This window comes from Xenopus laevis, chromosome 1S, assembly GCF_017654675.1.
Source record: "Xenopus laevis strain J_2021 chromosome 1S, Xenopus_laevis_v10.1, whole genome shotgun sequence".
Taxonomy (NCBI): Eukaryota; Metazoa; Chordata; class Amphibia; order Anura; family Pipidae; genus Xenopus; species Xenopus laevis.
Genome location: NC_054372.1, coordinates 81,476,893 through 81,491,980, shown reverse-complemented (window position 1 = coordinate 81,491,980; position 15,088 = coordinate 81,476,893). Strand labels below are relative to the sequence as shown.

Below are 15,088 nucleotides of genomic sequence, written 5' to 3'. Positions count from 1 at the left end.
TGTTTGGATCTTATCTATTAGTTCCGTTCTAGTTTTTTCTTTATCTTTCTTGTACTTAGTACCGTGTTTTATGAGATGGCCCCTAATGATGCATTTATGAGCCTCCCAGCATGTCAAAGGAGATATGTCAGGTGTAGAGTTTTCAACAAAATAATTTGTCATCTGGTGTAGTAGGTCAGTTTTAACAGCATCATCCTTAAGAAGGGTGTCATTAAGACGCCAGATAAATTGTTTAGGTGAAGGTAGGGGTGTCCTCAATAGAAGGGTAATCAAAGAGTGGTCGGACCACGTTCTAGTCAGGATTTGAGAATCTAAGACATCAGATAGGTGGCTATGAGAAATAAGCAGATAATCTATTCTCGAATAGGAATTGTGCCTGTGTGAATAGAAAGTGTAGTCCCTCTCGCTGGGGTACAAAATACGCCAAGGATCAGTTAATTAAATGGAGTGGAGCAATTGTTTGCAAAGTGAAAAATGTTTGGCTGGCAAGCTGGATTTGCCTGTGGAGCAATCTAAACGCTGTTCTAGGGGCATATTAAAGTCACCTCCCAGCACTTAGGTGCCATCAGTGAATGTGTGTAAGGTTTCCAGAATATGGGAGAGTTCCTGAGTCTGATCCACGTTGGGAACGTAAATGTTGGCAAGAGTATAAGTGCGACCCATGTAGAGTCGTTTCATAAAATGGAAGCGTCCGGCCTTGTCAGCTATTCTATCTGTCACCACAAAGCCAAAGTATCTAGAGAAAGCTATTGCAACTCCTCTAGCTTTAGAGGGTTGAGGTTTACTCATATAGAGATCAGGAAAGTGTTTGTTGTTCCATCTATTACATTTTTTTTAGCTCTTTTTTACACTGATGTTTGTCTAATGTTGGAGAACTTTTTGACACAGTTTTTGGTTAAAAAATCGGAAAATTCATACGATTCAGATTGTTTCACTATTTTATCGAGTCTTTACCCTCACAAGAAATGCATATTAAAAGAAAATGTATTTATAAATAGGTGGAAACAATTCGGTACGGCTTTGGTCAGAGTGTTTTTCAAAAAATAATGAAAAATGTCAGATTTTGATAAATAACTCCATTATAATGTGAGGTTCTATCTAAAAAAAAACCTGTATGCCAAGTTAGTAAAATGTAGCTTCAATGTCTCCAATATTTCTTTCTTAGGGTATATTATCTCCCATGAAGGATTTGAAATGAATCCTGCAAAGGTTTCCCCTATCTAAATATGGCTTCTGTCTATGTGCACTAAAGCTGGAGAGAGATTCGTTGGCTTTGCTAAATATTACAGACAATTCAGGATTTTTCTCACATATTGGTCCTATACTAGCTCTGACATGGAAATAAATGCAGTGTTTAGTCCCCACAAGCCTTCAAAACCTTCACATCTGCACCTATTCTAAGGACTTGATATTGGCACTGGGGCTATTTGCCATTAAATTAGCAGTGGAAGAATGGTGTAATTCGCTGGAGTAAGACCCTCATCTTTACTGACCATAAAAAAACTTTGAATATATCCAGGCTCTCAAGAAAGGCAGCCATGGTGGGAAATAGTATGTATTCAAGGATTCCCTCTCCAGAATTTGGTCCCGAGTTGATCAGCCCACTTTCAGCCCACTCAATCCTGCTGCTGTTCTTCTCCAATGTCCCCCTGAGATGTGTATCTATAATGTGTTTCATGTGTTACTCATTAAACCAGTGTTTTTTCTCTGGACAACAATCTCATATTCCTGTCGTCAGAGATGAACAACGAGAATATGAGGTAGAAATGATTCTTGACTCAAGATTCTCCTTGCAGTATCTTGCACACTTTGTTCAGATATTCATGCTCCTTGATTGAAACTACAAACAGTCTTCTCAGAAACTGCTCATCTATAAACCAAAATAAAAATATCTGTGTAAAAGAATTAAGCAAAAGTGTGATTAAATGCTATACAATAAAAAGGTCTGAACAATCGCATTAGGTGTAATTCTCTGAAATGCTAATTTTAAAATGGTTTAAAATATTCTAGCTATCTCTATATAAATGTCAGGTAATCATTTTCACAGTCTTCCCCTTGATGTTATCACTTTGTCAAGTGATGTCATTGCTCCTCCCATTACATTACTGTCCCACTATTTATACGCTATCAACCTGCCTTCAGTATGGTCTATATGGAAGGTGGCAACCATAATAAGAGATAGGTTGGAAAGACAGTTTAAAAGAAAAGCAGTAATAAATGTGTTCATGGTATATTTAGTATGGGTAATTCTAAAACAACTGGACTCGCTGAGTAATCATTGAAGAAGTTTCACTACTCATCCGAGCAGCTTCTTCAGTTCAACTGACTGGTAGGGGAAGTCCTCGCCATATAAACTCTTCCACTAATCCAATCACAATGGCAATTGTAACTTTTCAGAGAGGTGACATCTGAAACTCACACAGGTTGTGATTGCTTTGTAGTTACTGTGATAGGATTACCAAGGTATCATGCAACTCCTAGAAACAGGTTTTAGTTGCATGAATGGATCTGTGAAGTGTTCTGAAATCGCCAGAACAGAAGGATGGATTCTCCACCTTGACATGAATCGCCTCTTTAACGCCTCTTTCAAACCAGTGGTCTTCTCTATCCAAAATTTGGACATTGTTATCTTCAAAGGAGTGTGCCTTGTCTTTTAGGTATAGAAAGACAGCTGAGTCTTGCCCTGTAGAGTTAGCTCTCCAACGCTGAGTCATTCACTTGATGAGCAGTTGTTTTGTCTCCCCAATATATAGGTCAGTGTGTAAGATATTCTTATGGACAATATCAACATTAATATGAAATATTAATATTAGTCCATAATAATACAATAACTGTAGGTTCTAATGGGGAGGTTTGGCAAAGAAATGACATTCAACCAACTGTATTACTGAAAAGAAGATTTATGTATAAAATCAAAACACACTAACACAATTACAGAAAATAATAAGCCATAATATGCACATAAGGAAAGGTACATGGAAAAACCAATAATCTATAATTCAGAATGATATTTGCAATGCATATAAAAACAACCAGTGAGATAAATCAACAACTCTAACAAACAATAATCAATATCTACAGTATGTAAACAAGGAGAAAAAGGTTACAACAACTATTTCAAACAATATGCTCTAAACCCTCTTACACCTATAACCACACACATAAGTAATAACTGTCAATGACAAAGAGACACTGAGATAGTTACCAGTCCTTGGACAGCACGTCAGTCTCTGGGCCTTTACACAGAGGTCTGTTCCCCAAAACAGAACTCCAGACTGTACTTTGGACACATCTTTTATACTGTTTTTAGAGTCTCACCCCCCACAAGACAACTGGCTAAACAGAAGCTCAGATGGACTCTTGTTTCTTGTTAGATGACATAACTTTCCCGCACCATATGTAAATGAAGGCTTTTGAGATCCTGTAATCGCTTGATCTCACAACATGTTTTTACAACAGGCTCTTTGCATACTATTACGAGAACTTGTAGTTAGCCTTCATTTACACATTATGACGAAACTGTTAAGTCGCATATCACCACCTCAGGGCCAACTGTTTATCTTGAATACCCTGACACCTCAGGCTCTTTCCTGGGTTTGTCTTTGTCTATGACTATTCTTTTGATCCTAGAGACTGCAGTGTTATCAGATAACTGTTTTGGCAACTCCCTCTCCCAGCATGTGTCCTTTTACCTGTCTCTTTGGCATTAACATTTGACATTATATTCACACATAAAATATTTTATACATATAAAATCTTCCTTGTGAGGCTTATTTCTTACAAGTGCACTCCTCACTACACTGGACTGCGTATACCACATTGCTTTGTTTTTCTTTAGATGTTGGATCCTTTGGGTGTACACGTTTTTGTCTCAGTGTTTTGGTTTGGAAAACACAAGAATGTGGTGTTTGTTGAAAATTCTCCTGATATTCTCTGACACTCTAGCTACATATGGGATGACTATGTTCCGCCTACTATGTGTCTCAGGCAGTTATTTCTTTTGGTGTTCCTGTTGGACTTGGTTGCTGCTGTTTTAACAAATGCCCAGTCTGGGTAGCCACTGAGATGTTCATGCTCCTTGTCTTTGTACTCTGTATCTGTTGTCACACATTTTGCCCTGTAGTGCAGAGTTCTAATGACACCCAGTTTGTGTTCCAGCAGATGGTGGGAATCGAACAACAGATATTGACCCGTATGAGTGGGTTTCCTGTATACTTCAAGTTACCCCCCTCCTGGATGGATATCAAACCAAAAAGGCAAGTTTGATACCGTTTTTTCTTCTGCCTCTAGTTTAACACCATGAATCTTGGTTTCAAACTCTTTGGCATTCTAGATATGATGCACTGTATTGCTTACCAACGGGGCTAAGATGTTAGCCAATAATTTTGCTATGCTGTAAGTCACTGAAATTGTGACAATGGGCCTTAGTGGGGCTCCTTCTTGGTGTATCTTGGGGAGTCCATATAAGCATGGTGTGGCTTCTCTGGGGTACAGGCGTCGGTATAAAACTTGATCGATGGGTTTTTCTTTTTCAAGTTGTTGTAGGCAACCTATCACCTTTTTATTGTAACGGCTCATTGGAGTGATAATCAGTTGTGTGTAGCACAACTGTGCATCGCCCTTTATCACTGGCAGGAAAGTGATGTTTGGAGCTCCCCTCTCTTGTGTAGTATGGTTTCGAGGGAGGTGTTCTGGCACTTGACAAGTCAGCTGACACTTTTAGCCGGAAGAGTTTATATGCCGAGGACTTCCCATATCAGTCAGTTGAACTGAAGAAGCTGCTCGGATGAGTAGTGAAACATCTTCTATGATTACTCAGCAAGCTCAGTTGTTTTAGAATTACCTATACTAGATATAAAGCTTATTGTTCCAACTGAACTTTAGAAAAGGCTTTTCCCAAAGAATGTAGTGAGAACACACAATATTTTAAAATGCTGTCTGGTTTATTACTTTTGCTTTCTTAGATGCATACTGAGAGTGCTATACAGTCTTTGTTACAACTAGCATCCATAACTACAGATTAAAATCACAGCAGCATAGACAACAAATTGGTATATGTCTGTGTCTTCTTTGAGTAAAACATGAATTCTAGTCACATTGGTTAGTATTATATGGCCAATCGCTCCCAATATGCAGACGACTGGATCAATTATCTGTACTGTACCCAGTTTAGTGACTAGGGTCTTCATTGCAGCAGCCCAGAATTTCTTTATAGGAGGACTAGATCAAAGGGGAGTTTGACCATTTCCATAATGTTTTGGTATAGCCTAGACAAAAAAAGTGAGAAAAAGTGAGTTGACGCACAGAGGAAGGTTGGGTGATAAAAGTGTTAAAGGATGGCCTAAAAGCTTCAGAGCCATAGTCCATGCTTTGAGTTATAAGTGTCAGGCAAGGTAGTGATATCAGAAGGGAGCCTGTAAGGGTAGGTACTGAGGACTACTTGTGTGGGAAGACCAGTCCCCCTTTGGTAATGGGAGCAGTTAGTCTTTCCCAGGGTAAGAAGATAAGGCCTGTATTGCCGACCTCACTTCCTCAATGGTTTATGGGTATAACGGTTTCTGAAGGGGATAATTTAACGGTCACTCATCTGGCACACAGGTTAGACTAGCATAACCACACCCTGAAGGCAAACCAACACCAATTTTTCATAACCTCCTGTGAGTAGGATTTGGATCAAGAATATATTGAGTATAACTACTTATAGGAACATAGTGGAGAAATTATATTATATTCCTTTGCTATGGGTCCTCCTACTGATTTCATAGAGTCTAAATATTAATACTGTGTGAACTGCCCCATCCCAGATATTCCCATCTGGTGAAGTTAGGGCTGCCATCTTTCTCTAGAAACAATATGGCTGGCTGGGGTAGGGGCAAGGCCATAAGGGCATGGGTCGTGATGTAATTGGGTGTGATTTTTTTTATTTCTTATTTTTGTATATATTTTTGCACAACCCCCAGAGACACAGATTCTTTTTTAGGAGTTACTACACGGTCCAGGAAAGAGACAGACAGAGGAAAAGAAAGCGTCAACATCCCAGACGGGGGGGGGGCACAAACCCAAGAGGGAAACCCCCACAGGGCAGGAGAATGTGATTTTCAATCTGAGCCATCATGTGTTGACCCCTGGCGAATTCTCGCTGCTGAACAAGGGCTTAATGTTTGTACCCAATCAAAAACCTGATACCTTTGACTTATTTATCGATATCCATCGTTTTCAGCGAAAACTTAAACTCAAAGAACATTTCAAGGATAAAATAGAGAAAACTGCTCCCCCGTTCAGAGGCAAGAGTAAATTTGACCCACCTAATACACCTGCTGCCATTCGTACGTTTACCAAAGTTTTGAACAATGAAGCTACTTACATCACTCGGCAGAACCATGGACACCCTAACCTCTCGCGCATAGAAAGGGAGGCAATTGGGACCCTCAAGAGTGATAAGGACTTGGTAATCAGACCAGCAGACAAGGGAGGCGCGATTGTATTACTTGACTATAATTTCTACCGTGAGGAGATCCTTGCACAGTTGTCAGACCTTTCCACATACAAACCCCTGCCTGTTGACCCTACATTTAAATTTAAAATGGAGCTGGACGACTGCCTAAATATGGCACACAGGGCAGGTTGGATCAACACTGATACCCTGCATTTCATGATAACTGAGTATCCAAGGACTCCCATCATTTATACATTACCTAAGATACATAAATCCCAATCGGCTCCTCCCGGCAGACCTATCATCTCAGCAGTGGGCTCACTGTACCAACCAGTCTCTACTTTTGTTGATTCCTTTTTGCAATCCCATGTGAGGTCTATGCCATCTTTCACACAGGTTTCTACCCACGTGATCAAAAAACTTTACGATTTAGGGGACATTCCTACACAATGCCTCCTAGTCACCATGGACGTTAAGAGCCTGTACACTGTGATTCCGCATGATCAAGGTCTTGAAGCCTGCAGAAGGGCTCTCCTTACCTCCCCAGATGTTAAAGTTCCCAGTGAATTCCTACTACATCTGTTGGAACTTACACTAACTAGAAACTTTTTCCGCTTTGAAAATTCTTTTTTCCTACAGGTTTCTGGGACCGCAATGGGCAGTGCCCTGGCACCTTCATATGCCAATTTATTTATGCTGAGCTTTGAAACAGCGAACATTTCACCTCTGCTGGGGTCTTCGATTTTGTCCTACTTTCGCTACATTGATGATTTGTTTTTCATCTGGACTGATAGTGAACAAGCTTTGGAGGACTTCCACAGTAACCTTAATGCCCTGGATACCCCCATTAAACTGACAATGTGCTTCCATGCACAAGAAATTGACTTCTTGGATTTACATATATACAAACGGGAAGGCGGTCTGGGCACCAGGTTATTTCATAAATCGACTGATCGAAACTCATTACTCCATACATCCAGCAACCATCCCCCGGCCACGGTGAGAGGCATCCCATATTCCCAATTTTTGAGGGTCATCAGGAACAACACAGACCAACACTCGGCCAATACTCAATTACAGGCGATGTACGACAAATTCCTGGAGAGGGGCTATGCGCGGTGTCTCCTCGACACACAACTGAATAAAGCCATGCAGCATACACAGGCATCCCTCCTAAACAAAGAATACACTAAATCTAATAAGGGTGTGCCATTGATCTTCACCACTACATACACGTCTGCAGCCAACACTCTCTCTAAGAAGGTCAAGGCAAATTGGCCCATGATCGCTATGGACGAATCCTTGTCTCTTTTTCAAACACCAACCCCAATGATGGGGTATAGACGCAACAAAAATCTTAAAGACATCTTGATGGTGACAGACTTCAAGGGACCGATAGGCGCACGCAAGGATTGGCTAGCCACACATAAGAAATTTGGCTGCTACAGGTGCCCGGATTGCACCACCTGTCACTGCTTACTGAGTGGGCCAGACTTTCCTCATCCTTATACGGGTAAGAGATTGAAGATCACACACAGATTAACTTGTACTTCCACCTTCGTGGTGTATATAATTATTTGCCCATGTGGACTATACTATGTCGGGAAAACCACTACCACATTAAGAGAAAGGATCAGTAACCATCGCTCTGCCATTAGCAAAGCATTGAAGGAGGGTAAGGCCACCCAACCAGTGGCTAGACATTTCTTATCTCATGGTCACGGGCTTCCCACGTTCAAATGTATGGCAATTGACCACCAACCACCTCTGAGTAGAGGTGGTGACAGGGACAGCGCACTACTACGCAGAGAGTCGCGATGGATCTTCAAACTAGACACTTTAACCCCTAGGGGTCTCAACGAGTCCTTACCACTTGGATGCTTCATCTAACTATGGACACGACTAGTCCAATTCAACTGGACTACCATCTGTATTGTTGGACTATAATGCATCCCATTAGGTGCATATTTTTTGTATAGTTTTTGTACAATTTCTATTTACAGGTTCTGAGGTGGACCTTCCATCTTTCGTATAGCTTACTTCACTGTCCGTTCAACCCACACCACTGCATTTACACTTTTCTGGTTTAGGACACATGTAAGTGGCTCCTGTTGCTGTAAGTTGGACAGGGCACTCCATACACACCCTTGGCGGGGATGGGGAAGATTTCGGACTATGTAGTACACATGTATGTGGGCAGGGACGGATGGCAAACACAGTTGCGCTATGACCTACCTGACCTAACCTATATTGTATGGTGGTCCGTTGGGGCCACACTGGCTTTTACCCCTTTAAACGGTAGGCCTAAAATGCAGGCACTGAGGGTTTATACTGCCATGACTAAGTTTATGGATACTTCTATTAACTTCAGGTCACAGGTCTTTTACCACCCCCCATGGGGAGGGGTATGGTGCGGGTGTATTGCCCCAGTCTGATGCCCACTTGTGGCTCGCCCACCTCTACTGTGTCAGGCATTTAGTTGCCAGTTTCCGTTGGCCCTTTAAAGCCCCCGAATTAGGGGCCCCCATGTTGTGTGAGTTGGCCTTTATAAGGATAGCAGCATCCGGTGCCCATTGTTATAACCAGTAAGTGTTTTTAACTCCACGGTGTGTTGTCATTGATGATGTCATCAATGTGGGTGTGGTTCTTTTTTCACATAGCCTCTCTTTGGCTATAAATTGTGTACTCTGTTACTGCACTGTGTTTCCTTGAAAAAGGTCCTTGTGTGGGACCGAAACGTTGGATCAATAAACTTTTTTCTTTTTTATCTCCAGTTGTTGCCTCATCAAATCCTGTGAGTGCCATCACTTTATATCCTACATGAATTTCTGACGCATGGGCACCCAGGTCTCGTCCTCTCTTCAGGGTGTGCGGCCCTTACCTGCTGCTTTTTATATATATATATATATATATATATATATATATATATATATATATATATATATATATTTATTTATTTATTTTTTAAATTTAAATGGATATTTTGGTTATGGGGATAGTGCCGAATTTCTCCGTGATAGGCACTTACCAAATATATTGGTTTAGTAACTTGAGTAAACTATGGACATTGATATCTGTGACATATGCTCTGATGAAGGAGCTTGCAGCACAAATTGCCTTAGTAATGACTCAGGAGTTCCTAGCGTCCTTGTGGTCCAAGCCTCGTTTTGATTCAGTTACTATGACTTGGTGAATCACGTAGTAGGTCTAGTAAGATGACGCTGAACCTTTTCCCCATTTAGCATTTACCACTTATATGGGTGTAGTAACATTTAATTAACATCAGCATTTGTGATTTTATATTTTTGTTAATGTGCTTGTGGAACGGGGGGCCCTTTAGTGAGGGTTTGGGAGTGTTTAGTAATCTCACATGTATGTTTGCAGTTCAAGGCTTCAAGCCTCACTTTGATTTGTAGCTGATGATTGGGTGCATACAAAGCCAAGCCTGTTTTGATGGGAATCCGTTTCAGGTGTTTGTTATGACAGCGTGAATATTAAATATTATATGCGTGTCGTTGGTCACCCGACTTCCTCAGAGGCCAAGCCTCTGAGGAAGTTGGGTGACCGACAAAACGCGTCAGGCCGATCGAGATGCAAGGACCCAACGTCATCACCAAGCACCCAAAAGGAGCACAACCTCAAGGAGTGCCGGTGGAATACTGACTGGGGAACTTTGATGCTCGTAGTTATACCACAATTCGGTGGTGCGAGAGAACACATGTTGATTTGGACTAAAATAATTTGAAGGGCTTGAATATATTCTAAACGTCTGTTAATACACATCTGAATTGCACGTGGTGAATTGTCTATAATTTAATTGGAAGACACACAAATGTGATGCAGATGTACCTCTTGTCTAAATGAGATTTGGGTAATTGGACTAAACTATTCCAATAAGGGTATTAATATACTACACCATATATTATCATATCGCTATACCGCTTATTTCCCTAAAGCTATTGCAGCACTGACTCTGCACAATTTAAAGGAGGTTTGGTGTTGCACTCAGAGGGGAGCAAGTTCATTGAGAGCCGGCAAGAGAAGGGAAACCTCGGGAATCTTTGGGTATACCTACTGACACCCTAAATTCCTATTCTATTGTTTCGTGTATTCCTGACCTCTGTCTTGACCCCGATTCTTGCTGATGATCCCATTTTGATACTGCAAACTCAGACTTTAACCCCTAAGCTTACTCCTTGGTCCTGATTTTTCCTGTTGGGAGCTGATAGGCCCCCTGACAGTATTATTGGCCCATGGACCCCACCGAGAAAGCTACGCCGACAGGAAGAGCTATCCGGGGATTGGTGTCCCGCATGGAAACTTATGAAGGTCAGCAGGTCTGCATTGGGCAAATACTGTACACTCTTTTCTCGGATGCCTCTTCGGTCACGGAAAATCCTCCCGCTGCAGTGGCTCCTCCTTCTGCGGCTTCATCGGCTGGTGAGTTCCGCATTCCTCCACCACCCCTCTATAATGGGGATCCTCAGGCCTGTCGAGGCTTTGTGACCCAATGCCTCCTCTAGTTCAAGTTTTATCCCTCGCAGTTCTACAGAGAGTGGGCTAAAGTGGGGTATATGATGAATAGATTGGAGGGTAAACTGCTGGAGTGGGCGACTGCTCTCTGAGAGAAGAATTCACCCTTGACCTTTGATGCCAAGGCTTTTCGAATTGTCTTTGATGCTCCTTGTCGTGTCGCTTATGCCTCTTCCCGTCTCCTACAGATCTGACAAGGGAGTTGCAGTGCCAGTGAATACGCAATTGACTTTAGAACTTTGATGGCAGAAGCTAAGCAGAATAATGATGCTTATGGGGCAGTTTTCTATCAGGGCCTTTCGAGCACACTTAAGGATGATTTAGTCTCAAGAGACCTCCCCGAGCAATTGGAAGATTTGATTGCTCTTGCAATCAAGGTTGACACACGACTTACAGAGCACCAAGCTGACAAGGAGTGCAGCAAGAGGTTCCAGCCAATATTAGCGGCATGCTTCCAACGACCCTTTTTGCTTGCTCCATCCCAGCAACCTCCTGTCATTCCTTCGGAGGAACCTATGCAGATCGGAAAGGCACGTCTCTCTGAGCAGGAAAAACTTCAGAGACATTCGGCTGGCATGTGTCTATACTGTGGTGGCCAGGCTCACTTTGCCAACTCCTGCCCATTGAAGCCAGGAGGTTCCTCTCGCCAAGGTAAAACTGGGCTGTCTCATGTGGGGAGTGTTGCACCTGTTTTTCGAGGGAATTCTCACTGGTTTCTCCTACCTCTACAGATCCATCTGACCACTAAGACAATCGACAGTTCTGCCTTCCTTGATTCCTGGCTGGAGGGAATTTTATGGACGCCTCCTTTGCCAAATACATGGGAGTTCCCCTGTACGCCTTATCTACTCTCGTGCGGCATTCAACACCAGAGATGGGCACTATGAATATTTGGTAATGCCCTTCGGCCTTTGCAACGCCCCTGCCGTCTCCCGAAAATTTGTAAATGACATCTTCAGAGATTGTCTGAGCCAATCCATAGACATGTGCTTGGGCGACATTTTAATCTTCTCCAAAGACTTGGAAAGTCACCGAACCCGGGTGAAAGACGTTTTCTCATGTCTGAGAGAAAACTCCCTTTTTGCCAAGCTGGAGAAGTGTGTCTTCGAGGTGCCTAAGATTCCCTTCCTGGGTTATATTATCTCTCGGGAGGGATTCGAGATGGATCCTTCTAAAGTCACGGCAATCCAACAAAGATTTGTTGGTTTCGCTAACTACTACTGACAGTTTATCTAGGGGTTCTCCGCCCGTATTGCACCTGTCTTGGCTCTCATCCAGAAGGGAGGCAAACCTAATGCCTGGCCCCCTCACGCCCTCGAGGCCTCCTAGTCCCTGAAAGACTCGACGAGTTCTTCGACATCCTGACCTCCTACAAGAAGTAGAGCTGGAAGGAGCTCTTCATCCTGTCACTATTTACACTGATCACAAAAACTTGGAATTCATCCAGACTCTCAAGAGACTGAACCCTCGTCAGACTCGGTGTCTTCTTCTCACGATTCAACTTTGTTCTGACATAACATCCTGGCTCCAGGAATCGGAAGGCAGATGCCCTATCTTGAAGCATTGTACCTGAAGGTCGATTCAGTAAAAATCAAGAAACAATTGTTCCCCCCACAAAGATCATTGCTTCCCTATTCCCACAACTGGCCAACCAGATCCTCTCTGTCCAGTCATCTGCTCTGGCTTGGTATATGTGCCACCTGAATTCCGTATAACTATCCTTCAGCAAAGCCACTGTTCCAAGCAAGCTGGACATCCAGGTGTCCAAAAGACCTTTGAAATGGTTAGTCATCTCCTTTGGTGGCCAACCCTTCGGAAGGATGTGAAAGACTTTGTGGCGGCCTGTGATATTTGTGCCTCTTCAAAATCTAGTCATTCATCTAGTCATTCATGCCCCATTCCTTCCCGTCCTTGGACTCATTTAGCTATGGACTTTATTGTCGAACTACCACCTTCCAAGGGGAACACTGTGATATGGGAAGGTCAGGACTGGAACAGACTGGATAGGACAGGACAGTGCGGGTGTAGATCTGGGGGACAGAATAGTGGGAGGACAGGATAGCAGGAGGACAGGATACAGAAGGAGACTGGAGCAGAAGGAGATAGCGGAGTACAGGATACAGAAGGAGACTGGAGCAGAAGGAGATAGCGGAAGGAAGGGATACAGAAGTAGACTGAAGCAGAAGGAGAGAGGACTGGAGAGCAGGATAGCAAGAGGACTGGAGAGAAGGATAGCAAGAGAAATGGAGAGCAGTAGGGGTTAGGTAAAAGGCAGAACAAGAGACAGAAATCAGGAACAGGCAAGGCAAGGTTGGTTCAAGGTTAAGTCAGGGTAAGGTACAAGGTAGAACAGGAACAGACATTAAGGAACAGGCAAGGCAGGGGTTTTGTCACGGCCGGCACCCAATACCAGAACAGGTGCCAAGTACCCTGGTCTCGGCTCGGCTTCACCAGTAGTGTGACCACTGTTGGGCTTCGGGAGGAGCCCTCAGCTTACTTGGGTGCCACCTGGACTTAATGAGGGGTACAAGGTGAGATGTTCTGGCTAGCAGAGGGGAACGGCAGGTAGAAAGTCTTTTGGGCCGAAGGTCACGGTACAAATGGAGCAGGCAAGAGAATCGTCAGACAGGCAGGGTCGAGGCAGGCAGATATCAAGAATCGTCAGGCAGGCAAGGTCAAGGCAGGCAGATATCAAGAATCGTCAGGCAGGCAAGGGTCAAACCGGGTAATCAAACAGATGGGGTCAGGCAGAAAGAGTAGTCGAGATGCAGGCAAAGGTCAGGATTCGGATATCAGAATAGTCATGAACAGGCAGGGATCAAAACCGGAATAGCAGATACAAATTACACAGGAACAGACAGCACAAGGCTTCAGGAACCACCAGAATCAAGATTCTATCACGGGCACTGGCTGGGAGTCAGAATGGGCTTTACATACATTTGAAATTGGCGCCAAAACGAGCCTCAATACACGCTGGCGCAATCACGCCAGCGCGCCTGTACCTTTAAGAGGTGCGCAGGCGCGCCGCGCACCCTAGAAGAATCAAGATGGCGCCAGACCAGGAGCGCGGCGGCGTGGCGCCGTCCATGCCGCCGCACACTAGGTAATTTTATTACATTACCCCCCCCTCTAGGGGGGGCCACTGGACCCCCAGGCTTCCCAGGAAATCTTTGATGGAATTTCTTCCTGAGTTGATCAGCTTTGATATCATCAACTGAGACCCAGGAGTTCTCCTCAGAGCCATAGCCCTTCCACTTAAAGGGATACTGTCATGGGAAAACATGTTTTTTTCAAAACACATCAGTTAATAGTGCTGCTCCAGCAGGATTCTGCACTGAAATCCATTTTTCAAAAGAGCAAAAAATTTCCCAGCTGCCTGCAGTCATGTGACTTGTGCTCCGATAAACTTCAATCACTCTTTACTGCTGTACTGCAAGTTGGAGTGATATCACCCCTCTCTTCCCCCCCCAGCAACCTAACAACAGAACAATGGGAAGGTAACGAGATAACAGCTCCCTAACACAAGATAACAGCTGACTGGGAGATCTAAGAACAGCACTAAATAGTAAAAGCTAAGTCCCACTCAGACTAATTAGGTTACATTAAATTGGAGAAATAACAGCCTGCCAGAAAGTAATTCCATCCAAAAGTGCATGCACAAGTCACATGACTGGGGGCAGCTGGGAAACTGACAAAACGTCTAGCCCCATGTCAGATTTCAAAATTGAATATAAAAAAATCTTTTGAGAAATGGATTTCAGTGCAGAATTCTGCTGGAACAGCACCATTAAATGATGCATTTTGGAAAAAACATATTTTTCCATGACAGTATCCCTTTAATAAGGTACTGAAGCTTACCCCGTACCAGACGAGAATCGAGGAACCCCTGGATCTCAAATTCAGGCTGACCTTCGACTAACACTGGGGGAGGAACAGTAATATGCCGTACTTGAGTGGCTGGTTTTAGAAGAGAAACATGAAAAGAATTAGATATTTTAAACTCTGCAGGTAATTGGAGACGAACAGAAGAAGAATTGATTATTTCAGTTATTGGGTATGGACCAATAAACCTGGGCCCCAGTTTGAGAGAGGGGACCTTCAACTTAATATTTTTGGTAG

General features: G+C 43.3%; 1 long non-coding RNA gene across 1 annotated transcript; it reads right to left on the bottom strand.

Moving 5' to 3' along the window:
* Positions 1 to 926: 926 nt before the first annotated feature.
* LOC108706788 lies at positions 927 to 3,776 on the bottom strand. Its single transcript, XR_001934149.2, has 2 exons — positions 3,206 to 3,776; positions 927 to 1,870 (listed from the first exon to the last, which is right to left on the bottom strand). It is a non-coding gene; the product is annotated as an uncharacterized LOC108706788 (long non-coding RNA).
* Positions 3,777 to 15,088: the final 11,312 nt, after the last annotated feature.